This window comes from Mobula hypostoma, chromosome 5 (assembly GCF_963921235.1).
Source record: "Mobula hypostoma chromosome 5, sMobHyp1.1, whole genome shotgun sequence".
NCBI lineage: Eukaryota > Metazoa > Chordata > Chondrichthyes > Myliobatiformes > Myliobatidae > Mobula > Mobula hypostoma.
In genome coordinates, this window is record NC_086101.1 from 89,409,934 (window position 1) to 89,435,749 (window position 25,816).

Consider the following 25,816-nt stretch of genomic DNA (forward strand, 5'->3'; position numbering starts at 1 on the left):
GGTGTAGGGGCAGGTATAGCACTCGCTCCACTTGCAAGTATAAGTGCCAGCAGGGAGACAATGGTGAGGGACGAATGGACAAGAATGGAGCAATCCATGTGGAAAGCAGAAAGTGGGAGGAAGGGAACGATGCTCTTGGTGGTGAGATCCTGTTGGAGATGGCAGAAGTTCTGGAGAATTACGTGCTGGACGCGGAGGCTGGTGGGGTGTTAAGTGAGGACAACAGGAACCCTATCCCTGGTAGGATGGTGACAGGATGGGGTAAGAGCAGACATGCGTGAAATGGAAGAGATGTGGTTGACTGCAGCATTAATGGTAGAGGAAGGGAAGCCCCTTTCTTTGAAAAAGGAGGATATGTCCACATGAAAAGCCTTATCGTGAGAGCAGATGTGGTGGAGACAGAGGAATTGAGAGAAGAGGATGGAGTTTTTACATGTAACAGGGTGGGAAGAGGTGTAGTCCAGTAGTTGTGACAATCCATGGGTTTAGACATCAGTAGATACGCTGTCTTCACAGACATATCGAGAAAGAGGAGGGATGTGTCAGAAATGAACCAGGTAAATTTGAGGGCAGGGTGGAAGTTGGAGGCAAAGTTGATGAATTCGACGAGCTCAGCATCATCGATGCAGTGGAAGAAAAGTGAGGAACAGACACAAGTGTAGGCTTGCAGCACAGACTGCTCCACGTAGCCGACAAAAGGCAGGAATAGCTGGGATCCATGCGAGTGCCCATGGCTACATCTTCTGTCTAAAGGAAGTGGGAGGAGCCAAAGCAGAAATTATTTAGAGTGAGGACACGTTCCACTAGACAGAGGGGAGTGGTGGTGGAGGGGAACTGGCTGGGTCTGGTGTCCAGAAAGAAACAGAGAGCTTGGAGGCCTTCCTGGTGGGAGATGGAGGTGTATAGGGACTGGACATCCAGAGAAAATAAGATGATGCGGGCCAGGGAATTTGAAATCATTGAAAAGATTCAGAACATGTGAAGTGTCTCAAACGTAGGTAGGAAGGGACTGAACTAGGCGGGATAAAACAGAGTCAAAGTATGCAGGTACGAGTTCAGTGGGGCAGGAACAAGCTAAAATACTGGGTCTACCTGGACAAGTGGGTTTGTAGATCTTGGAGAGGAGGTAGAAACAGACTGTGCAAGGTGAGGGAACTATGAGGTTGGTGGCAGTAGATGGAAGATCCCCAGACTTAATAAGGTCGGTGATGGCGTGGGAGACAATGACCTAGTGCTCCTCAGAGAGGTCCTGTTCAAGAAGCAAGTAAGAAGAGGTGTCTGAGAGTTGTCACTGGGCCTCAACACGGTAGAAGTCAGTCCGCCAGACTACTACTGCACCTCCCTTATCTGTAGATTCGCTGATGAGGTCAGGATTAGTGCGGAGGGAGTGGAGGGCAGAGCATTTGGAAGGCATGAGGATGGAATTGGAGTTTGGAGTGTTGAAGTCAAGATGGTTGACAGGACATCGGCAGTTGGCAATGAAAGGTCCAGAGCAGACAGAAAACCAGGTAGGGGAGTCCAGGAAGAGGTGGAGGGTTGAAAATGGCTCACTGGTGCAGGGTGGAGAGTACTTACGAAAGAAGTAGGCTCAGAGGCGGAGGAAGAAAAGCTCAGTGTCATGGCGGGCATGGAAATCACTGAGGTGTGGATGCAGGGGGACAAAAGTGAGATCCTTACTAAGGACAAAATGTTCTGCCTCAAAGAGGGGAAGGTCAAAGGGAATGGTGAAGACCCGGCACAGATAAGAGCTGGGATCAGAAGGGGGAAGAAAAGCAAGGTTTTTGGTGTTCAGGGATGGTGCAGTGAGAAGAAGATGGAGCCTCCCATGACCCAAGAGCTGGCAGTGGGACCTGAAGAGACAGGATTGCAGAGTGGTTGTGGGGGAAGGGGAAACAGGGGATCCAGCAGCAGTGCGTGAAGACCCAGCCTGGAGGTCAAGACTGGAGTCGGAGTTGGAGGTTGCATAATCAGCACTTTGGAGGTGTCTCTCTGGTGTTCCTCCCCCTCCCCCCACACTTTTCTTTCTTCCATGGCCTTCTGTCTATTAGATTCCCCTTCTCCAGCCCGGTATTTCTTTCACCAATCAATATCCTAGCTCCTTAACATCATCCCTCCCCCTCCCAGTTTCACGCATCAGTTTGTGTTTCTCTCTCCACTCTCCCCACCTTTTAATACCACTCATCTTTTTTTCTGCAGTCCTGCTGAAGCTCATCAGCCCGTGACATCGACTATACTACTTCCCACTGATGCTGCCTGAATCCAGCATTTTGTGTGATCCCAAATATATTCACTTCCTTTAGTCACACAAAGCAAGACATTTGTTGCGTTGTCTTATTAACAGACACAAAATGCTGAAGGAACTCAGTAGGTCAGGCAGCATCAATGGAGAGGAATAAAAAGTTGGCAATTCAGGTTGAGATTCTTCATCAGCACTGGAAAGGAAAGGCAAAGAAGCCAGAATAAGGTGGGTGGGGGAGGGAAAGAAAAACAGGCTGGAGGGTAACAGGTGAAGCCAGGTGAGAGGGGAGGGGGATGAAGTGAGAAGCTGGGAGGTGATAGGTGGAAGAGGTAAAGGGCTGAAGGAGAAATATAATAGAGAAGAGTAGACCATGAGAGAAAGAGGAGGAGGAGGAGGAGCACCAGAAGGTGACAGCCAAGTGAGAAGGGGCAAGTGTAAGAATAGGGAATGGAAAAAGAGAGAAGGGGAAAGGGGATGAGAAGGAAAGGGGACAAAAAATTACCGGAAGTTAAAGAAATCGATGTTCATGCCATCATGTCAGACAAAATGCTCCTCCAACCTGAGAATGGCTTCATCATGGCAGCAGAGCAGACCATCGACTGACGTGCCAGAATGGGAATGGGGAATGGAATTAAAATGGTTGTCCACCAGGAATTCCTGCCTGTTGCAACAGAGCAAAGGCACTTCACAAAAGCAGGTAAGCTTATCTAACTGGTATTTAATCATAAAGCAAATCAAATAATTTTGTGCTCAAAACAACTGTAATAAGTTCCAGACCTACAAGAGTTTGAAACCATATTATGCAGTTATTAGGTTATGTATAACTTCTGATAATTCTACCATTAGAAAATGGCTTCCGCCAGATGGAGTTTTTGAAGCAAAACCATTCATACCAGGGTATTAATGATGAGAAAAATATTCACAACTTCAAAATGCAAAGGCTAATGATAGTCCACCATTCGTCCAAAGCTCAGTTGAATCTATTTCCTTCATTATTTTTCTCTCAATTCTTAGCTAGCAACTCATGCATATCTAATACAAAGAAGCATATATTCAATTCTAATGAAGGTTACATTCAGAACTTTGTTACAGTTGACAAACTTCGTTTGTACTTTCAGTATATTCTGTTAATGGCCAAAACTTTTGAGCATTTACATAATTGACTTACTTGTTTTTGTTGGTTTAATTACTTTGTCTCAAACAATGATCTACACCTGGTATGGAAGTTCCGATGCACAGAATCGAAAAAAAGCTACAAAGGGTTGTCGACTCAGACAGTTACAAAATGGGCACTAGCCTCTCTACCTTAAAGAACACTTTCAAAAAGCAGTGCTTCAATCATTAAGAAATCCTCACCATCCAGGACATGCCCTCTTCTCATTACTACCATAAGGGAGGAGGTACAGGAGCTTGAATATTGTATTATATTAAATTTGTAAGACAATGGATGAATGACTTGGGGGGGGGGGAGAGAGAGAGTAAAATGGCTATTTAGCTCTTCCTGATCTCTAGCATGTGGGGTCAGTTAGGGGGCAATGTTTGTGAAGTATCTGTACAAGGTAAACACTGTAGGTCTGTTAATATCTGTTAATGACTAAATGTCTGTTGGTCACTGAGGTAGGTTGATGGATTCTTCTTAGCGTCTGCATTCAAGCTTAATGTTTATGTATAAACATTAATGTTCGTTTTCAAGTCCAAAGGAATGTTGTGTGCTGTGAAATAATGAGGAGTGACCATTAAAGTGTCTGATTGATTTATGAGGGTATGCTGAACACTGCTGATGGACACATGTTGCTTGGATGAAAGCAACCAGTCTGAGCTAATGTAAGAACAAAGAGTTTGTCTGTCTTATGGTTGCTTTGCGTGCTTGTGAAACTCGTATTTATTGGGCTGCCTTTCCCTGTTTTTTTGGACTTCAAGTGGAACCAGAACAGGATCGGTGCCTGTGACCAGAAGGGCAGCTCCACAAGCAATTCAGAATTCAGAGATCCTGTGACAACAGCAACAATCAAGCAGTGACCAAGAACAGTGAGTCTTCCAATCTTTGTGCAAGTCTTTATGACTTGCTATGTAGTATTTTGTATGGCTTATTTGGGTTTTCTATTTTATATAATAAATTAAGCTTAAGTTTCTTTGTTGTGCTTGTACACTTATTACCACATCTCCTGGACACTAGAATAGATTGGCGTCTGATTAAACCAGGTCGTGACAAATATGCACACATTTTCAGAACAGCTTCTTCCCCTCCACTATGCACTTTCTGAACGGTGCATGAACATATCTCACTATTTTACTCTCTTGTTGAACTATTCAAGTATTAGTTTTTATCTTTCTTATTGTAACCTTTACAGCAAGATTCTTTTTGTATCACACTGTACTCCTCCCACAAAACTAATTTCACAATATATGGCAATGACAATAAACCTGATTCTGAAAGTTTAAGGATGGAAAAATCGTTAACAGTGGACAGCAACAGAATTTTTAACTGTGCAATCTCACTAGATCATAGACCAAGCAGAGAATACAAACCTTCCAACTATTATATATCCTATTTGTTTCTTTGGAGAATAACTTAACAGATGAAGTTGAAGAAATAGCACTCAACTCTGAAAGGTAGCGGATCCCACTAATCCCACTTGGAATCAGGACTGAAGTGGTGGTTTCATCATGTCACAAAAAGGTTATTTTTTATTTAACTTTGGCCTCTTCAAAATAATACAAGATACACATTGATTAATGTCAAAAGTCCCAGCAGAAAGGATTAAATTTTGTACACTTCTTCATTTGGAACAAACAAATGACCAAAGCTGAATGTAAATGCAAAATGTATGCCAAATAAGGACAGTGACCTACAGTAACAGCCATGATGGAATATGATAAAATAAACATGTCTCAAAAAAGGGATAAAGCCAAAGTGTTCAGAAGAGAGAGATTAGCAAGGAAAGAATGGAGGGTGATATTGATGATAAATAATTATTACAGTACAGGAGAAAAGGGATGTCAAAAATGTAGAAGTGAAGGGGATGTCACAAAGGTTAAAAAAAAGAGTAGCCATCACACTACTGAGTGTATAGGTCATCAATAAGTAAATATGGAGAGAAATTATAAATAGGTACAAAAAAAATACAAGGTAGCTCTAATGGAGGACAGAAGACTATCATTATCCTAGTTTAGACTGAGATATTTTAAGTGCAGAGTATAAAATTTTGTAGAAATATATCCAGAGTAAATTTCTATATCTGTATGCTTCTGGTTCAAGGACGAAACTTTACTGGATCTCATTTTAGGAAATGACGCAGTAGGGAAATATGTGGGAGATGGTGATCGTAACTTCATCGGGAAGGAAGAGAAGCAGAGTTAAAAGTTCACTAGGATTAAATTCAATACAATGAGGTGTGACTCTGGACTAGGTATATACTAACTATAAACGGACAAGAGGTGCAACAGCACAATGGACTGTCTTTATGAGACGTTTGGGTATGGATGAGGTACATTCTTATGGAGGGTCAAAAGGAACAAAATCCAGAACTTCCTGGTTGAAATATTAACATGGAAAGAAAGCAAAAATGCTGTCAGTACAAATGGAATTCAGGAGTAATCGATCACCATTAAAATATTAAAGAGGTAGTAACTGGAAGTATGTGAAACTTTCACATTAATGCACAAGGCATTATAAATGTACTAAATGAGTACTTCAAACACTCCATCAACAAAGCAGAGACTGCTTCCAAATGTTAAAAAACGAAGGAAGATGAGGCACTAGACACATTAAAAATTGATAGTATTGGAGAGGGTTTAAGAAACTTGATTGAGCTTAAAGGTAGGTAAGTCACCTAGACCAGATATGATTTTTGAGGGAAGTACAAGGAAATCACAGGACACAGACCATCATCCTCCACTGTTTCTGGGAAATGTGGATGATGCCCCACAAACGTAGAGAGGCAAATGTTCAAACAAGGTAATGAAGAGGAAGACCAGCAAGAGCCAGTTTAATTAGCAGTAGCACCATTGATCGAGGACAGGATAAAAGCATTAACTGGATAAAAATCAATAAAGGCAAGCTAGCAGAGTTTTATTAGGGGAAAATAGTATTCAACCAATATGATAGAATTGTTTAGTAAAATAACAAAAAAAAAGTTGCAGAGGGTGTTGGGGTCGATGTGACATACAAGTCTTCCAGATGGTTTTTGACAAAGGTACTATAACAAGTTTTAAAAGTAAAGCTATAAGAGATTATACAAGAGAGATATTGATAGCATAGATGAGAATATAGCTATAAAGGCAAAATATGGCATTACAATGAACAGCAAGGATTGTTACAATTTTAGCATGATCTCAACCCGACTGATAAATGGGCAGATGGATGGCAGACAAAATTTAATGCACAGAAAAGGTAGATGATGCATTTTGGCAAGAAGAACAAGGAAGGCCATTATAGAATGAGACAGCAGGAACACAGATGGGGCGATGGGAGCACACATCAGGCCAAGAAAATTATAATAAAACTGTTAAGTGAGCAAGCACATTTGGGACTTTCATTTTAAGATGTTATACACAGAAGTTGAATCAGTGAGCAGGTAGAAAGTGCCAGAACTGGTTAGTTAGATGCTGAATCACTGGCATTTCGGAAGAGCTAGATAACAAATAATCAGAGTTTTACAGGCAATAATGCAGGTACAATTTCGGGCATTGTCAATACAGGCAGAGGTATAGTGTAAAAGCAGATAAATGATGCCAACCCTTTACAAAGTATGTACCCTTTCTGTCAAAACTTGATTTTTCTGTTGGTGTTTGTGTTGGTATATTCTAATCTCCATATCAATACTTTAGTGAGGACACAAAAAAGTAAACTCAAAATAACATTTTCTAGAATGGAGGACTACAGTAAGGACTGATTCAGAATTATTTTCTTTGAAGAGGAGACTGAAGGCAAAATTGATAGAAGTACATTAAATGAAGGGAGGACTGGTTAGAGTTGATAACTCACTTCGGTGCTGAAGTCAGACACTAGAAGTCACAGGTATAAACTACAAAAGAAAATTAACAAACAACAGAAAGTAAAACCTCTTCTCTTTTATCCAGTGTGTAGCTGGATTCTGGTTAACACCATACAGATGCAGTGGAATCAAGTCCCTCTTAACAATTTACTACGGAACCTACATAGTGAAGAGAAAAATTTGCAAGATCGCTAAGAAAGGACCAATTGGTAAAACTAGGCAGTTAGCACAGTGAAGATAGGCTGAATGGTCACCTTCTGTGTAGTAACTATTCTGGCACCAAATCAGATTATTCAAGAATGACCCTGGATCATGAAAATAAAGGCACATTAAATCATTACTGCTAAATTTGAATCTGAATAAGATATACTCAGTTGAAAATGTTTGCCAATCTTTCAGTTCTAAACTAACTTTTTTTGAATTATGATGATTCACCATGCATTTTTAAAACAAATTTTCACTGCAGTGCTTTTCAAAAACTTTCTTGGAGCTGAATAGGCCTTATACACAAACAATTTCCCATGCTTAATAGATGCCCTTTGTGAGCCCATCTACACACACAAAACACCAACATGATAACAAAATTAATTCTGCAGTAAAAAAAAAGTAATGTTATAACGATTTCAGTGTCAACAGCTTTTGGGGTTTGCTAATTTTCAGCACAAGCTCACATCATTCATCTCTGCTGGTTCAAATTCCACCGTCATCTTTCCAAAACTTCAATTACAGAAAATCAGAAACTTCACCATGGTACATTACAATCATCCTTAAGATCAGAGAATCACAAAATCAACATGTATACAGATAAAACTATTTCACAACCAAGCAGACAAATGAAATAACAATTAACAAAAAACACAAGATAGACAATTCAGGTCCATACAACGTATTGCAATTTAATCCTTGTACCACTCAGCCTCAGCAGTTTATTCATGCCAATGGCTACTGGTGGATTGCAAGATAAATCTTATCCCCTCCCACCCACCCCTAAAATTCACCAGCATACATACCTGTACATCTAATTGAAACACTAATCAAAAAAAAACCTTAAATCCTACAGCCAGCCAAGCAGACAGACCCCAGGGGGGTAAAACTGCAGAACTTTAGAAGACCCATTGTTTTCTTCCAGCTTTGGACTCCTCACACAGATCAGTCTCCTTGTGGTCAAGGTCTCTGAAATAGAGGCCTACTCAAGTTATATATCCCTACCATCAAGCCATCCCACACGCAAATCCATGTAAAAATAGAAACGTTTCTTCACTCAGCAGATTCCAGAGACATCTGAATAATAGCATTCAAGTAATGCAATAAATTAATTATTGAACATTATAGTAAAATCAGTACTAAGTATTGTTATTTTCCTCCGTGGCATGAGCAAAATAAGGTGAATAGGCTTTCCCATTTATGTTTCAGATCCTTCCAACAGAATCGAAAATGCAGCTGCAATCTTCAGTATATTTAACTATAGAGTATATAAAAAAGATCGCATTTCAGTGGTTTAAATATTAATTACTTCTCCCTAAAAAAAAGTTTATTAACCAACCCCCAACTGTCGGGGGGGGGGGAGGGAGACATCTACAAAATCTGCTATTTGAATATGCTAAATAAGTGAATAAATAACATTCTCCTTCAAAGACTAGCACGCTTTATCTTTTTACTATACCTACAGAACAGCCCACGCTAAAACCAAACTCATGTAGCACAAAAATAGGCCTGGTAGGCATCAAGAGCCCATCCACACCAATTCAATTTACCAACACTTAGTCCAAAGCTTACTGAGCCTTGGTAATTCAAATATTAATCCATATACTTAAATTATACAAAATATCAGCATTCACCCCTTTTCCATTCAGTATTTTAAATTACCACCATTCTCTGGTGGGGGGAAAAAACGTCTTTCTAACAATCATAATCCTATTGTTTGCCTGCACTCCACTTTCTCTGCAACTGTAACATACCTCAGTGCCTCATTACATCAGTGCAATGATATTGATGGATGAAACACAAGTTTTTCCACCTTAACTTAGTACACAAAACAATAATTTCCCAATGCTCTTATGTTTTAGATATGACCACTGTGGGGAAAAACTCGCCATCCACACTATCTATGCCCCTCAATTTCGTACAGTTTTATCAGAATCCACCTCAATATCCTATACTCTTCCCCTATAGACAAAACATTCCATCCTGGTAATATCCTCTGCATCTTCTCCAATGCATTCACAGTCTTCCCATAGTGCATTAGCTAAAGCAGCACACATCCAGCTGTGGCCTAACTAAAGGTTTAAATTCATACCATGACCTCTATATGCCTTGCTAATGACATATTTCTTCAGCACCCTCTATGGATGTATACAGTCAATAACCTTCAAGATTCTGCATATTCTACAGTTTAAATGAGATCCCGCCACATTCTTCTAAACCATAGTGAGTAGAAGCCCAGAGGTATCAAACACTCCTGACACATTAACATTTTTATTTCCAGGATCATTCTTGTAAATTTCCTCTGGACTCTCTCCAATGCCAGCACATCCTTTTCTAGATAAGGGGCCCAAAACTGCACACAATATTCCAAATGTGGTCTGACCAATGCCTTATGAAGCATCAGAATTACATCTTTGCTTTTATATACTAGTCACTTTCAAATGAATGCCAACATTGCATTAGCCATCCTTAAAACTGACTCAATCTGCAAGTTAACCTTTAAGGAATCTTGCACGAGGACTCCAAAGTCCCTTTGCAACTCTAATTTCTGAATTTGCTTACCATTTAGAAAATTGTCTACACCTTTATTCTTTCTACCGTAGTGACTGCCCTGCACTTACCTGTGCTGTATTTCATCTGCCCTTACTTGGCTCATTCTCCTAATCTGTCCAAGGCCTTCTGCAGAGTCCTTGCTTCCTCAATACCAACTATCTTTGTACCACCCACAAACTTAGTCAAAAAGCAAACAATTCTGTCATACAGATCATTAACATATAATGTAAAAATAGCAGACCAAACACCAAACCCCATGGAACAAAATAGTTAACACTGTCTGTTATTTCCTTATATAATTCCAAGAGATTTGTTAAGCAAGATTTCCCCTTAAGAAAACCATGATGAACTCCTCTTATTTTATTATGTGTACCAGAAAGTACCCTGAAACCTGGTCTTTAATGGACTAACATCTTGCTAACCACAGAAGTCAGGCTAACTGGCCTATAGTTTATTTTCTTTTGCCCATCTCTTTCTTCTTAAAGAGTGGAGTAATATTTGCAATTTTCCAATACTTTAGAACCATTCCACAAATGATTAATTCTTGAAGATGACCTCCACAATCTCTTCAACTATTTTCAAAAACCCAAGGTGCAGTCCACCTGGTCCATCTACCTCCTTCAGCTTCCCAAACATATCTTTAGTAATAGTGACTACATTCACTTCCACCCCTTGACACTCTTGAATTTCTGGCATTCTGCTGACATCTTCCACAGTGAAAACTGACACAAAATACTTCGTCTGCCAGTTATCTGTTCCCCATTACTACCTCTCCAGTGGTCCAAAGTCCATTCGTACCTCTCATTTACTCTTTATATATTTAAAAACCTTTTGGTATCCTTTCATGCTATTGGCTAACAAAGTTGAAAATCAAGGTATGTGTACCGCACACAACCCTGAGATTTATCTTGCATTCATATTTCATCTTTTCTCTCCTTACAGAATGTCTTAGACAGATTAGGAGAGAGGGCAAAGAAATGGCAGATGGAATACAGTGTCAGTAAGTGTATGATCATGTACTTTGGTAGGAGAAATGAAAGGGTCGACTATTTTATAATCAGAAAGAAAACACAAAACGTACAAAGATTAGATTAGATTCAACTTTATTGTCATTGTGCCAAGTACAGATACAAAGCCAATGAAATGCAGTTAGCATCTGACCAGAAATGCAAAGAATAGTGTTATTTACAAAATAACTGCGAATAGAAAGTAAGTGCTACAGCACATAAATATGAAAGTACTGAGACAGTACAATATACGGATGCAATACTGCTTAGCGCTGTGATGTGAGGTTCAGCAAGGTCACAGCCTCAGGGAAGAAGCTCTTCCTGTGCCTGCTGGTGCAGGAGCGGAGGCTCCTGTAGCGCCAACTGGATGGAGGGAGAGTAAAAAGTCCATGGTTAGGGTGAGATGTATCCTTGATAATACTTTTTGCCCTGTCCAGGCAGCGTTTATGGTAGACTTGGGAGTCCCTGTGCACGATTCCCTAAAGGTGAATTTGCAGGTTGAGTCTCTGGAGAGGAAGGCAAATGCAACATTAGCATTCCTTTCAAAAGGACTAGAATATAAAAGCAAGAATGTAATGTCGAGTCTTTAAAAAGCACTGAGCCCTCATTTCAAGTACTAGTTTTGGGCCCTTTATTATAGGGAGGATGCGCTGAAACTGGAGACTGTTCATAGAAGGTTCACAAAAATGATTCCAGGATTGAATGGATTTTCATATGAAGAGTATTTGATGGCTCTGGGCCTGTATTCACTAGAATTCAGAAGAATGAGGAATAACCTCATTGAAACCTATGGAATGGTGAAAGGCCTTGACAGAGTGTATATGGGGAGGATGTTTCCTATAGTGGGAGAGTCTAAGACCAGTGGACATCCTCAGAATAGAGGGGCGTCCATTTAGAATGGAGATGAGGAGGAATTTCTTTAGCCACAGAATGGTAAATTGGTGGAATTCTTTGCCAGACAGTTGTGGAGGCCAAGTCTTAAATATATTTAAGGCAGAGATAAATTGATTCTTGATTGGTCACGGCAAGAAGGGAAAAGGCAGGAGATTGGAGCCGAGAGGAAAATTGGATCAGCCATGATAAAATGGTGGAGCAGATTTGATGGGCCTAATTTTGTTCCTATGTCCTATGGTCTTACCCCATAAGGAAAACCAGGTTATTGTCCCACAGATCCTCAATGGACCATGAACATCACCGCATTATTCCTTTTTTTTATTATTTATAGTAATTTTATGCCTTTGCACTGTACTACTGTCACAATACGAATTTCACATCATAAAAGCACGTTAAGAACCTGATTCTGATAAATGCAGTCTTCTTTTATTTCTCAGGTTTGGAAATAATTTGCTTCGACTCTGCCTTCTGTTACCTCAGAGTCTGCAGAATAAATGAAGAATCTATAGACTTGATGATACATGGAACAGGCATATCATGATGGGATGGGCGTCAGATAATTGTGTAATGGTGCTCTCCTCTCATTGGTTCCATGTATTTGCAAACTATCATGAAGCAAATGCAAGGAGAAATTTGTGCAAGCAGCAAAGTTTGAGATGGGCATTTTGCAGATTATTCCAATTAATGGATAGATTGTTAGATACATTAGTATTTCTCCTAGCAGTCTCCCTCTTCAAATACTTACAGTTAAAAAAAAATGCAAAACAGGAAAGCCCTGTGAGAAATCAAAATATTCAAGTAGTGAACAAAAAAACAATTATAGATTTCTACTGACTTGGCACCTAACCCTATGCCCTCATAATAAGTACTAATTCATATATGACTTAAATGAACCTTAAGTAAAACAATGTTAACTAAGATTTCCAAGGGCTTAACCTTTCAGAACTCAATTCAAATAGATGAAATAATTTGGGATGAAGATCGTAGTTGAAACATAAGGGGCATTTTACACTCAAACAAATTAAATATTCAACATGGCCTAATTTTGATTTTAAAGTGTTATTCACTACAAAGCTTAATCTAACCTCGATTTCCCTTGCAGCTCAAAAAGTATTCATAATAACCATTTTGTTTTCTCACATGGAAATAAAAACTTTAAATCACTTTAAAATTATAATGAAATGCTACAAAAAGTATTGATTTAATTTTAATAAGTATGTGAAGCACAATCTGATTAGCCAAGCAAAACAGAAATCCAGCATTAAATGGTACTCCTTTCAATTTATCGTTAATACCGTTCACATAAAACATTAAATTCATAAATGCAAAATCTTTGACATTTTTAAACGCTACACATAGTGGTAGAGTCTCAATCTATCATTGGCACAGATGAAAAATACCAATAGTAACACCTGCATAATATCTTCTACACAGTAAAACTTCAAGGTCTCCAAGTGTGCATGATAAAACAAAATCAGAGTACCAAAGAAACAAAAAGGGATGATCCATACAAGACTACTTTAAGGGACATCTTAAAAAAACACCATAGCACCACTTAATTTAAAAACTATGCAGTGCTGGACTACCACAAAGCAGGTTTAAAACAATAAGAATGGAGAAACAATGGCTAATACTAAAATAGCAGAAATATGACGTATAACCAAAGCACTGATAGAACACAAATATAAATAGGAGGCAGCCATTTGGGGCTCTTCTACCATTCAATACTATGGTTGATGTGATCATGCGGGCAGTGGGAAAATATCCCTCGAGAGTTTGTAGATATCATACTGGAGATGTAGCATCACTTCAACCTGCCACTTTATTTTTGGCCCGTGTCGTCATTATCCAGGACCCCCTCTTGCCTTTCGTGGGACTTTTCTCCTCGTTAAAACCATTTTAAAGTTTAAGTTAACAGTACATTAAGGTTGTGGTGTTATTACTCATGCTTAGTGTTAGAGCGGTTATAATATAGGAATGAATGCTATGATTTGGGGGTTGTGCACCAACTTGTGGGGGGGTGTGGAGGGCAGGGCAAGGGTAGGGTTGGGTAATGGAGGTAGAGGTTTCATGGCAAAGGGAGAGGGAGCTGGCAGTGCGAAGAGGGATGATGTAGAACCTGGTGGGGGGAGCGGGGTAGAAAGAGAGATAAGAGGAATGTAAAACTGATAGTGCTGTGGGCTTCTACTCTAGCACCACCACCTGCACTAATCCTATATCCCTTGAATTCCCCTAATACCTAGAACTTCATCAACCCCTCATGCATACTCTCTACAACCGAATTTTAAGTGAACAAACTTCTTACTTCCATCCTAAATGGTTTACCTCTGATTCTACAATGAGACTCACTTCCCTCATGCAAGACATGTGTAAGAATGTTGTCACTGCGGTAAGATCATCTCTCATTCTCCTGAGCTCTAAGTGCAAACCCAGTCAACTTAACCGCTCATACAACACACTCTGGTGAATCTTTACCGTGCTTCTTTTATCACAAGGATGCCCTTCCATGTGCAAGGAAGTTAGACCCATACGCAGTATTTCAGATGTCTTAACAGGGTTCGATGTAACTGACAAAATACACCTCTACTTTTGTAGATCAATGTTTTTGCAATATATGTTAATGCTCCTAATTGCTCAGTATGTATGCACATTAACTTTCAGTGGTCTATATACAATGATACAAATGCTCAATGGCCTCACAACCATAAAGGACAATTTCATGAAATTAAGTATATGGTCTGTCACAATGAAACAAAGTATGTGTAATGGAAGAGTGAAAAATTTGCAGAGTTTAACTGCATTATATTTCATTTATTTTTAATGTATTCATATTTAAAAGAGAAAAGGGTCAGAAGTAATTACTGGAAGCACTTGGCTTTTCCACCAGTAGGGGAACAAGGAGTTCCCTTCAGATTCCTCAAAAAGGAAAAAATAACAAAGCAATAAAAGCATTTATATAGAATAGAGAATAAAGGAGAAACAAAAAGTTACCATGTACTATGACAAACAACTTGCAATGTGCTTCAATGGAAAAAAGATAGTTCAATTTTAATGTAGAGATTGAAACCTTACAAGTAATAAAGGACAAACATGAGACTGTGAGGAGCTGAAAAATGAAGGGAGATAAGATGAGCAAAAACTACTAAAGTGCAGCCGCATTCAGCGGACCCAAATGCATTGCTCTCACATCCTTTCCCTTCCATATACAACAACATGAAACACCAATGCATTCTACTGCAACATCAATGACTTCCATGGAAAGTAAATTATTTAAAATCAATATCAATGCCACAGCACTGTAAAGTCCTTAGAGAAAAATAGCCTGCCGCTGTTCAAGTTTAGATTCACCACGAGGTCATGGCCATCAAGATTACGGTGAACAAGCATGAGCCATAACACAGTCGCCCTAGATGACATTTGTACATACATAGAACAAATCCTGTGCTGTCAAAAAGTTTAGAAAGTAAGATTTAAATTCAATATCCCAGCCTGAGATAAATTAACTTGCTTTCATTCAACAAGAATGTTTTGGGTTAAATTAGAAAAACAGTGGAAATGGACAGCAGGTCAGGCAGCATTTGTGTGAAGAGAAACAGAATTAATGTTCCAAGTAAAAGACACCTCATCAGAACTGGAAAAGGAAAAATATTCTTCCACAGCTTTGTCAAAATCAATGCAAATTTTATTGATTTTTCCATAGATTCTGCTCCATCTTGAGCATTTTCTCCTTACTTTACAAATCTCCAGAATATCTGGGGTTCGAAATAGCAATGAGTGCAAGTAAATAAACAGGGTGTTGCAACTCCCACAATCACACAAGACAAGGAGGATGCTGGACTCACAGCACGCTGGAGGAACTCAGCATGTCGGGCAGCATCCGTGGAAACGATCAGTCAACCCTTCGTCAGGACTGAAGAAGGAAGGGGCAGAGGCCCTATAAAGAAGGTGGGAGGAGGGTGGGAAGGAAAAGGCTGGTAGGTTCCAGGTGAAAAACCATTAAGGGGAAAGATAAAGGGGTGGGCGAGGGGAAGCAGGGAGGTGATAGGCAGGAACGGTGAAGAAGGAATAGGGGAAAACACAATGGGTAGTAGGAGGAGGCGGAACCATGAGGGAGGTGATAGGGAGCTGGGGGAGGGGGCAGAGTGACATAGGGATAGGGGAAGGGAGGGGGAGGGAATTACCGGAAGTTGGAAAATTCTATGTTCATACCAAGGGGCTGGAGACTACCTAGACGGTATAGGAGGTGTTGCTCCGCCAACCTGAGTTTAGCCTCATCGTGGCAGTAGAGGAGGCCATGAATGGACATAACCGAATGGGAATGTGAAGCAGAGTTGAAGTGGGTGGCAACCAGGAGATCCTGTCTGTTGTGGCAGAAGGAGCGGAGGTGCTCGACGAAGCGGTCCCCCAATCTGCGTCGGGTTTCACCGATGTAGAGGAGGCCGCACCGGGAGCACCGGATGCAATAGATGACCCCAACAGACTCACAAGTGAAGTGTTGCCTCACCTGGAAGGACTGTTTGGGGCCCTGAATGATGGCAAGAGATGAGGTGTAACGACAGGTGTAGCACTTACACTTACAGGGATAAGTGCTGGGTGGGAGATCCGTGGGGAAAGGAGGATGCTGTCAGGACTCGAGGACTTGAGTTATAGGGAGAGGTTGTGTACTGGTAATAGCTTTTTATAACAGAATTTAAATGATTTTACTTTAAATTCCCAACTGTCAGGGTGTGATCTGAACTCAGGCTCCAGATTGTTAGTTCAGTAAATTGGAATTTTATTCATCCATCTGCATTTTTAACAATTTTACGAGAGTGATAAACTTGTTACGTGGTTCCTTCTTCTGCTCTCTTTCTCTGTGTTGTTAAAAACACTAAATAATATCACACAGATCCCATCCTGATGAAAAATCATTGAGTCTGTGTGCCAGATTCCATCCTGATGAAAAGGTTATTGAGTCCGTCTGCCAGATCCTTTCCTGACGAAAGGTCACTGAGTCTGTCTGCCACACTCACACACATACATGCCTGCCCTGCTGAGTATATTTAGCATTTTCAGTATTTTTAAGTACCTGTCGAATGTTAAACATCAGATCCTACATCCACTCTATAATCACAGCTTTATTACCACTATCTCGGCAAATATCTTAACTCTGATAAAATTTATTTTTTTGTTAAACCCCAGAAGCATTCATCTTAGTTTAAGTGTAGTAAATATGTTGCAGACATTCATATCAATATTATCCACAAACAAACCCTTACCCATTACTCAAGAAAAAACATTCCAAATCAGTCACTTCTTAAAAACTTGACCTACCTCTACGGAAATCCACACTAGCTTTTCCCGATCTGCTGCAAATTTCCAAGGTGTCCAGTCATGTTATCTTTACTTATTGCCTCTAGTAATTTGTTGACAACAGCCATTCAATTACCCAGTCTAGAGAATTTCCTGGAAAACAGAATGGTTCTAAGATATAGTATAATATCTTAGGCATGCTATTGTGCATAAATTTAAATAAACAATATTTTTCTTCCCAATATCAAGTGTACAGTTTCAGCACTTTATTGCCAATTTCTACTCTACAATCATTTGCCTCCTTTAATTATTAGCATCATAAATGATACATCAGTTAATATTTAATAATACATCTTCATTTCAGTGCAAACAAAGACAACAAGGGTCAAAATTTCATACTCTGAACATCAATCTTCATAATTTTCATTTAGAATAGATAATAAACTTCTGTACTCCTATTCCTTAATTATCTGCCAAATTAACAATGCTAGTTACCATTTAATCTTGAACTGGTGCTTTGACACAGGAGTAATTGCAGTAAATAATAAAGGCATATTTAAGGAGAAAATTTATGAGGATAAACATACAGGGAAGGGAACAGACGTTTATAAAGACAGGCTCAAATGAAGGGGAGTGAAGAAACTCAAACGATACATAAACAGTATCGACCAGAGAAATTAACTGGCCTGCTTCAATACAGTTAATTCCACATTAATACACAAGTAAAATTCCTGCATTTACATCCCAATAAAACATTCATTATGAAGAGACAAGAGACTGCAGATGCTGAAATGCGGAGCAGCAGATGATATGCTGGAGGAACTCAGTTTAAGCTAAATCTATTGGGGAGGAAGGAAGGGACAATCGTCAAGGATTTAAATTGAAACCCCGCATCAGGACTGAGAATGAAGAGGGAAGATAGAAGGGAAAGTGGCGAGACAGAAGCCAGTAGCAGATTAGAGGACCATGGTTCAAGTGCTGGTGAAACCAGGCAGGGGAGGTGGAGGCGTGGAGCTGGAAGTGGAGAGCAGAGTATTATAACACAGATGCAGGCTCTTTGGACTAAATAGTCAACGCCAACCAGTGTCCACCCAGCTAGTCCCTATTTCCTGCCTGCAGCCCATATCCCCTTAAGTGAAGACGGGCAAAAAAAAAGTCACGTGGGGGTAAGGGAGGATGATAGGAAGTGCACCAGGACTGGAATCTTAAGTGAAGAAGGCAAGAATGAAGACACCATCAGGGGAGAAGTAGACAAATGCACAGATAGAACCAGGTAGAGGGGGTGGGGGGAAGATGTGGACAATGTATGATGTGATAGGTTGATGGAATTTGTGGGGGGGGGGAAATCGGGGGTGGGGTGGAGTGGTTTGGACAGATAAGACAAAATGGGAGAACCAGAGGTGGCTTAGAAAGAGCCAGAGAAGGGCGAGTGTTTGCATATAAATGCATGTATATATAGAGAGAGGGGAAAAAAAAGCTAGGAAGGGGTTACCCAAAACAGGAGAATTCAAAGTTTACTTCACTGAGTTATTACCCTAGTCCTACCACAGCAAAATACAAGGGCTATTCCTCTAGTTTACAACAGACCTCAGGCTGGCAGTGGAGAAAGCAGAGATGGGCAGGTTGGAGTGGCAATGGGGAGGGTAGTTGAAATGGTATGCAACCTAGGAGCTTGAGATGGTTGTGCTGTTCTGAAGGTGCAAACAGTATCTTAAAAACACAACATATCCCTTCCACACAATCCTTGTGCTCACCATCCCAAGGAGGTAAATTTCAAATTAAGAACACAAGAAAAAAAATAATTTTGCACTTGCCCTGTATTCTCCATTAAAGAGTGATGTTTCATGCTCCTCACTCAATAACCCCATTCACACAAACCAAAAGCAAACACACAGGTGCCCAGTGCTGCATGCAAATTATCTGCCACCGTTTCATACATTACATCTGTCCTCCTTCGGCAGATCTACAGGATTAAAGATGATTTGCTTGCACTATGGTTTTATTGTTAAGAGGTGATTGATGTGGGAACACAAACTCCTCTACAGAAAGGGCTAGTGGTGCTTGAAGGAGAGATCAAGTAGGTATTTTCTGAGGTTGCAGATGATGCACTCGTTTTGTTGTTTATGTGAAGCTTTTGTGTGTTCCGAATTCAAAGTCCTTAATGTCCAACATATTTCTTCACTGTGCAATCATAGGCAAGCAACTCCCAAACATTCTTAGGGATGATGCAGTTTCCCCCCACAACAGGGGATTATTAAGCACATTCTTCTTTACCCAACTGGTATCTTTAAGGGACCAAACAAATACAATTATATCCTCAACACTGGGGCTATTAGCCCAGGGAAGACATCAACATTACTTTGTCTAATCATCCAACATGTTGGAACAACTTTGCAGAGACAGGGTTGCTGGTATCAAATGTACTGAGTTGCCTGTCTCATGCCCATGTCTCATAAGAATATTGAAGGACAGCAATTACTACTATCCAGCAGACATGCTCGTGCCAGGCCTGAGTTCTTGATGTTCAAACAATTTTCTTTAAAGCAGGTTTGCTGAAACATTGAAAGTACTAGTGAATTTTAACAATGATGTCCACCTTTGTCAAGAAGTGTTGCTCTAAAATATGGATGGGAGTATGGGAAAGGTAATATGCCTTGCAGATTTTGAGTGCTAAGTCCAGCCTCTCATACATTTCAGTCATACAGTGAAAGATGTCATGGAGCTCAGTATTCCATCAAGAGTCAACCCAAGTTAACTTTTTACTGCAGCTTAACCACAAATATTTGGGTTACTTTAGCTCTGATGCAACACAGTAATGAGAAAGATCGTCAGAAGCCTTAGGGCAACATCACACCTTTGTTTGGTACACATCTTCACCAAGGATATAGGACAGATTTAGATCCACTGGCTAGGATCATGGTTTGTTTGTCATCAGGAAGCAAAAATGAAATAGTGGCAATTTCTGTATTCAGCTAAATTGAGTACGTATATTCAATAGGGCTCCTTATGTTTTACTTGTAACAGTCATGTGATGAAGATCACATCTACTGTGCATCTGGATGCATGGATTCAAATTTGAGGAGCAGCTCTCTAGCCACATTGGGAAAGGCAACCATGTACGACCCTTGGGACCCCCTGCAGTTACCCTTATTGATGACAGTTCTAACTACAGCATCTAATAATATATTCTTCTCTTCCAAGACTCTTTTAATGAGATTGTAGATTTACAACTGAAAGTCTTCACCACAAAGTTATGACATTAACACTTCTCACAATGTTTTCAAGTTAGCATAAGGCCTTTTCTAATATCTTGACAATGGGGATGGAATGGACCAAATGGTTGTTGTGCGATGAAGTCAAGGGTACTCATGTCAAGACAAGGATCACGGCCATGGAATTCCACAATGTGTTCCCTTCTGCATACACTGACTTTTTGTGGCAAGTTCAACAAGTCCATGGGCCTCTGATGCTTGCCTGGGCTGCAGATGGCCATATCAGCACTGAAGAACCCTTCTCTCTCCATCTACCACCTGTTCTATAGGTCACAGGTCTTCTGCTTTCAGGTGACTACAGTTTTTTTTTCCTTCCCCTTGAGGGATGGTGAAGTTTCCAACCCAGAAAAGCCTTGAGATTAATTAGCTCCTCAATTTTGTGTTCATTCTCAAACCAGTTTTGGCTCTTCCTGGTAATTAAGTTTCTATTCATAGATGCCAATTACAAACGACTTCAGAGCTGCCGATAAACTGGGTCCTACAGGGCAGTGTAGAGAGTTTACCTGTAAAGCACTGCCAAACAGCTATGTTTGTGGGCTTTTGAGGACTTCCACACTGAGCTTCTTGAACAATGCTTCTGTTGGTAGTGTTCTTAGGCCAAGCTGGTGAAAGCTGTTGCCATAAATGATGAGACAAAAGGTACATTCATTAACTGTAGAACGTTTTGAGGCACAAAAATGTTGTGAAACCTCTCCTGTTACTAATGATAGAAACAATGAGTGCAAACTCATCCTGGCTAACATTTTAACATAAGTAAAGTATCACTCCAATATTGCAACATTCCATTTATGAACTGTTATATACACGTGTAAATTAATAGTGTTAATCAGATTTCTGAAAATTCAGTGAAGTGGGTCATCATAAAGACAAATATAGGGTACTCAAAATCTTTATGAATGCCAATCTAATTCTTTAGACAATCCTTTATAGACTTTAAATAAATCAGATAGGACTGTAAGCATTATTAATTCTCTTGGTTCCAAGTTTCTGACTAGTTTTAATTAGTGTTGCTATCTTTTAACATTAAAATATACTTGCTGTCATACCATTTTCTTGGACAAAGGGATGGGGTGCATGAAAATTGCAAGTCCATGATATCACATAACTGATATTGCCAACATAGCTGAGGTTGAGTTTCAAGTTCCTATAACTGAATATCACCAACAGCCCGAAGTGATCCACAACCAAGAAAGCTCACTAATGCCTCTATCTCCACAAGAGGTTAAAAGAATTTGGCCGGTCCTTGCAGACCTTTATCAATTTAAAAAAAATAACTTGCTGCACCATAGGAAGTATCCCATCTGGATACATGATGGTTTGATATGGCAACTGCACATGACCGCAGGAAACTGCAAAGTGTTGTGGACTCGGGTCAACACGTAATTGAAACCAGCCTCCCCTCCATGGCCTCTTACTATACTTCTCATACCTCATTAAAGCAGTCAGCATAATCAAAGAACCAACCCATCCCAGACATTCCCGACAGTCCCGTCTTCCAGGGGATACAGTAATCTGCAAGCACATACCTCCAGACTCAAGAGCAGTTTCTCCCCTCTCAAAAGATTACTAGATGTTTCCCTAGTATGATAAAATGGTCTCGATCTCACAATCTACCTCTTTGTGATCTTAAACAACAGGAATTCTGCAGATGCTGGAAATTCAAGCAACATACATCAAAGTTGCTGGTGAACGCAGCAGGCCAAGCAGCATCTATAGGAAGAGGCGCAGTCGACGTTTCAGGCCGAGACCCTTCGTCAGGACTAACTGAAGGAAGAGTGAGTAAGGGATTTGAAAGCTGGAGGGGGAGGGGGAGATGCAAAATGATAGGAGAAGACAGGAGGGGGAGGGATAGAGCCGAGAGCTGGACAGGTGATAGGCAAAAGGGGATACGAGAGGATCATGGGACAGGAGGCCTAGGGAGAAAGACGGGGGGGGTGACCCAGAGGATGGGCAAGAGGTATATTCAGAGGGACAGAGGGAGAAAAAGGAGAGTGAGAGAAAGAATGTGTGCATAAAAAGGAGTAACAGCTGGGGTACGAGGGGGAGGTGGGGCCTAGCGGAAGTTAGAGAAGTCAATGTTCATGCCATCAGGTTGGAGGCTACCCAGACGGAATATAAGGTGTTGTTCCTCCAACCTGAGTGTGTACCCAGACGGAATATAAGGTGTTGTTCCTCCAACCTGAGTGTGTACCCAGACGGAATATAAGGTGTTGTTCCTCCAACCTGAGTGTGTACCCAGACGGAATATACCCAGACGCTCTGTCCGCCAGAGAAAGCAGGATCTCCCAGTGGCCACACATTTTAATTCCACATCCCATTCCCATTCTGACATGTCTATCCACGGCCTCCTCTACTGTAAAGATGAAGCCACACTCAGGTTGGAGGAACAACACCTTATATTCCGTCTGGGTGGCCTCCAACCTGATGGCATGAACATTGACTTCTCTAACTTCCGCTAGGCCCCACCTCCCCCTCGTACCCCAGCTGTTACTCCTTTTTATGCACACATTCTTTCTCTCACTCTCCTTTTTCTCCCTCTGTCCCTCTGAATATACCTCTTGCCCATCCTCTGGGTCACCCCCCCCCCGTCTTTCTCCCTAGGCCTCCTGTCCCATGATCCTCTCGTATCCCCTTTTGCCTATCACCTGTCCAGCTCTCGGCTCTATCCCTCCCCCTCCTGTCTTCTCCTATCATTTTGCATCTCCCCCTCCCCCTCCAGCTTTCAAATCCCTTACTCACTCTTCCTTCAGTTAGTCCTGACGAAGGGTCTCGGCCTGAAACGTCGACTGCGCCTCTTCCTATAGATGCTGCTTGGCCTGCTGCGTTCACCAGCAACTTTGATGTATGTCTTTGTGATCTTATTGTTTACCTGCACTGCTGTTACATTATTCTGCATTGTTATTGTTTTTCCTTGTCCATCAATGCACTGTAATGACTTGATCTATAAGAACGGTATGCAAGACAAGCTTTCACTGTATCTCAGAACATATGACAATTCCAATAGTTACACCTGACTAGCCTCCATTAAACTGGCAACAAAACACAGGCTTTTGTTAAACAATTAATACAAACCAATTATAATGGATTTTATAGTTGCAAAGGATGGGCCTGGGCTTGTCGCCATATTAGGTTCTGTTTACTTCAGGTTTGCCACACTACCTTTCCTCCCAAAAAAGTTTTTGAATACAAAACTTTACTTAAGAGCACAAACCCACAGGCAGTGGTCTGCAGACCCTGCAGAATGACATAATAAATTCCAAGGGACAGTTTCCGAAGCTAATATGAAAACATACAGCAGAATGCCTCATCGGCAGAATTCTCTGATAAACGGTAAAACCTTGCTTGGCTGCCAGTGAGACAGGCAATGTCACCCCATGTCAGACTACTCCTTCACAGGCAGGGCCCTTCTTGCACGTTGCCCTTGAGATAACTACAAAGAGGATTAGATAATCATCCACTCTGAATTGTGAATTTGTAAAGGTTTGAAATAGGATGCTAGAATCATTGACAAGCTTCAATGCAAGCAGCCATGTAACAGTATTCTGTTCTACAAGTTGTTCCCAGAAATATTTATCAGAACAAACATGCTAGTAGAAGATGACGAAAGACTGCATTTTGGTCTGCCCAAAACATTTGATCTTCCAATGGAAGAATGCTACCTGGCACATTCCACACTGCAGAAATACATGCCAAAGGATGCACTGAAGGTTTATGCAGTCAATGCAATGGCATTATGCAAGAGCACTGCAGTCCAAGGTCCTGCTGCAAGTGGACACTGAGGGGCCGAGTCTGTGTAACAACAATGCAAATATTAGAAGGGTATATTGTTCAGAGACAATGAGCAGCATTGGGTTTACAAATAAAACAATGAGACCTAATGACACTCTGAATATGTAAACATGACACACTATGACTCAGAATAAAGTTTAAAATTACTGGTATATTTATTTACTTAGAGATATAGCGTGGAATAGACCCAACCACACCGCCCAACAAACCCAGACAACCCTCCATTTAACCCGAACCTAATCAATTTACAATCACCAATTAACCTAGGAATTAGCAAATCTTGGGAATATGGGACGAAACCAGAGCTCCAGGAAAAAAAAACACACACATTCCACAAGGATGACGTTCAGATTCCTTACAGAGGGTGCTGGAATCGAACTACAAACTCTGATGCCATTAGCTTTAATAGCATCGCGCTAACCACTTACACTACATGTCATGAAATTTATCGTTTTGAGGCAGCAATACTTAGCATTACACAATGAAAACTAAATTTCAATAATAATACAAATATATCGTATATATAGTGCGAAAAGAAAGGGGAAAAATGTCATAAGGTAGTTTTCATGGGGTCATTGTCCATTCAGAAATCCAATGGTGAAGGGGAAGAAGCTGTTCTTAAACATTAAGTGTGTGTCTTCAGGCTCCCTCTTGATTACAGGAATGAGAAGAGGGCATGTGGTGGGTGATGGGGATCCTTAATAATAGATGCCATTTTTATGAGATATCATATTTTGAAAGTGTCCTGAATACTGAGGAGACTTGTGCCCATGATGGAGTTGGCCGAGTTTACAATTTTCTGCAGCTTTTTCTGATCCTGTGCATTGGCCCCTCCATACCAGATCACGACGCCACCAGTTAGAATCCTCTCCACATACCTCTGTAGAATTTTGTGAGTGTCCTTAGTGACCTACCAAATCTCCTCAAATTCCTAATGAATTACAGCCACTATCGTGCCTTCTTTGTATTTCCATCAATACGTTGGGCCCAGAACAGATCCTCAGAGATGCTGACACCCAAGAACTTGAAACAGCTCACTCTTTCCACTACTGATCCCACGATGAGGATGTGTGTGTTCCCTCGACTTCCCCTTCCTGAAGTCCACAGGACTATAAAGCTGTTGTTGCGATACCACTCAACCAACTGAGATATTTGCACCATTATTAACCTCAAGATTGAGGAACATAGCTAACATTGTGCTTTTAAGGGTGGCAGAGAAAAGCTTGTGATCTATAGACCAGTAAGTCTAACATCTGTGGCAAGTTACTGAAGAGGATTCTATTATTTTTAATTCAGACATAATGTTGAACAGGCCCTTTCCCGACCACCAAGCTGCACCACCCAGTAACCCACCTATTTAATCCTAACTTAACCACAGGACAATTTATAATGACCAATTAACGGGTGCATCTTTGGAATGCAGGAGAAAACCAGAGCACCAAGAAGAAACCCACATGCACAAGGAAACAATATACAAACTTCCTTATTTTCTATTCTGAGGGATGAAATGTATATATATTAGGTATACATGGTTTTGTGTATGTGAGATCATGTCTTACAAACCTATTT

The 25,816-nt window shown here is 40.6% G+C and overlaps 1 protein-coding gene across 4 annotated transcripts in view; it reads right to left on the minus strand.

Annotated features, from left to right (window-relative positions):
- Positions 1 to 25,816, minus strand: part of spopla (speckle type BTB/POZ protein like a) — a 177,568-nt gene that overhangs the window by 145,236 nt on the left and 6,516 nt on the right. For 2 of the 4 annotated variants that reach the window (XM_063048633.1, XM_063048631.1), the window contains exons 2-3: positions 20,962 to 21,070; positions 17,208 to 17,339 (exon numbers count right to left, since the gene is read on the minus strand). The exons of 1 other annotated variant lie outside the window; for it this stretch is intronic. The gene's annotated coding sequence lies outside the window, so the exon portion shown is untranslated. The remainder of the gene's footprint in view (positions 1 to 17,207; positions 17,340 to 20,961; positions 21,071 to 25,816) is intronic. One more of the 4 variants, XM_063048632.1, reaches the window with a different exon arrangement.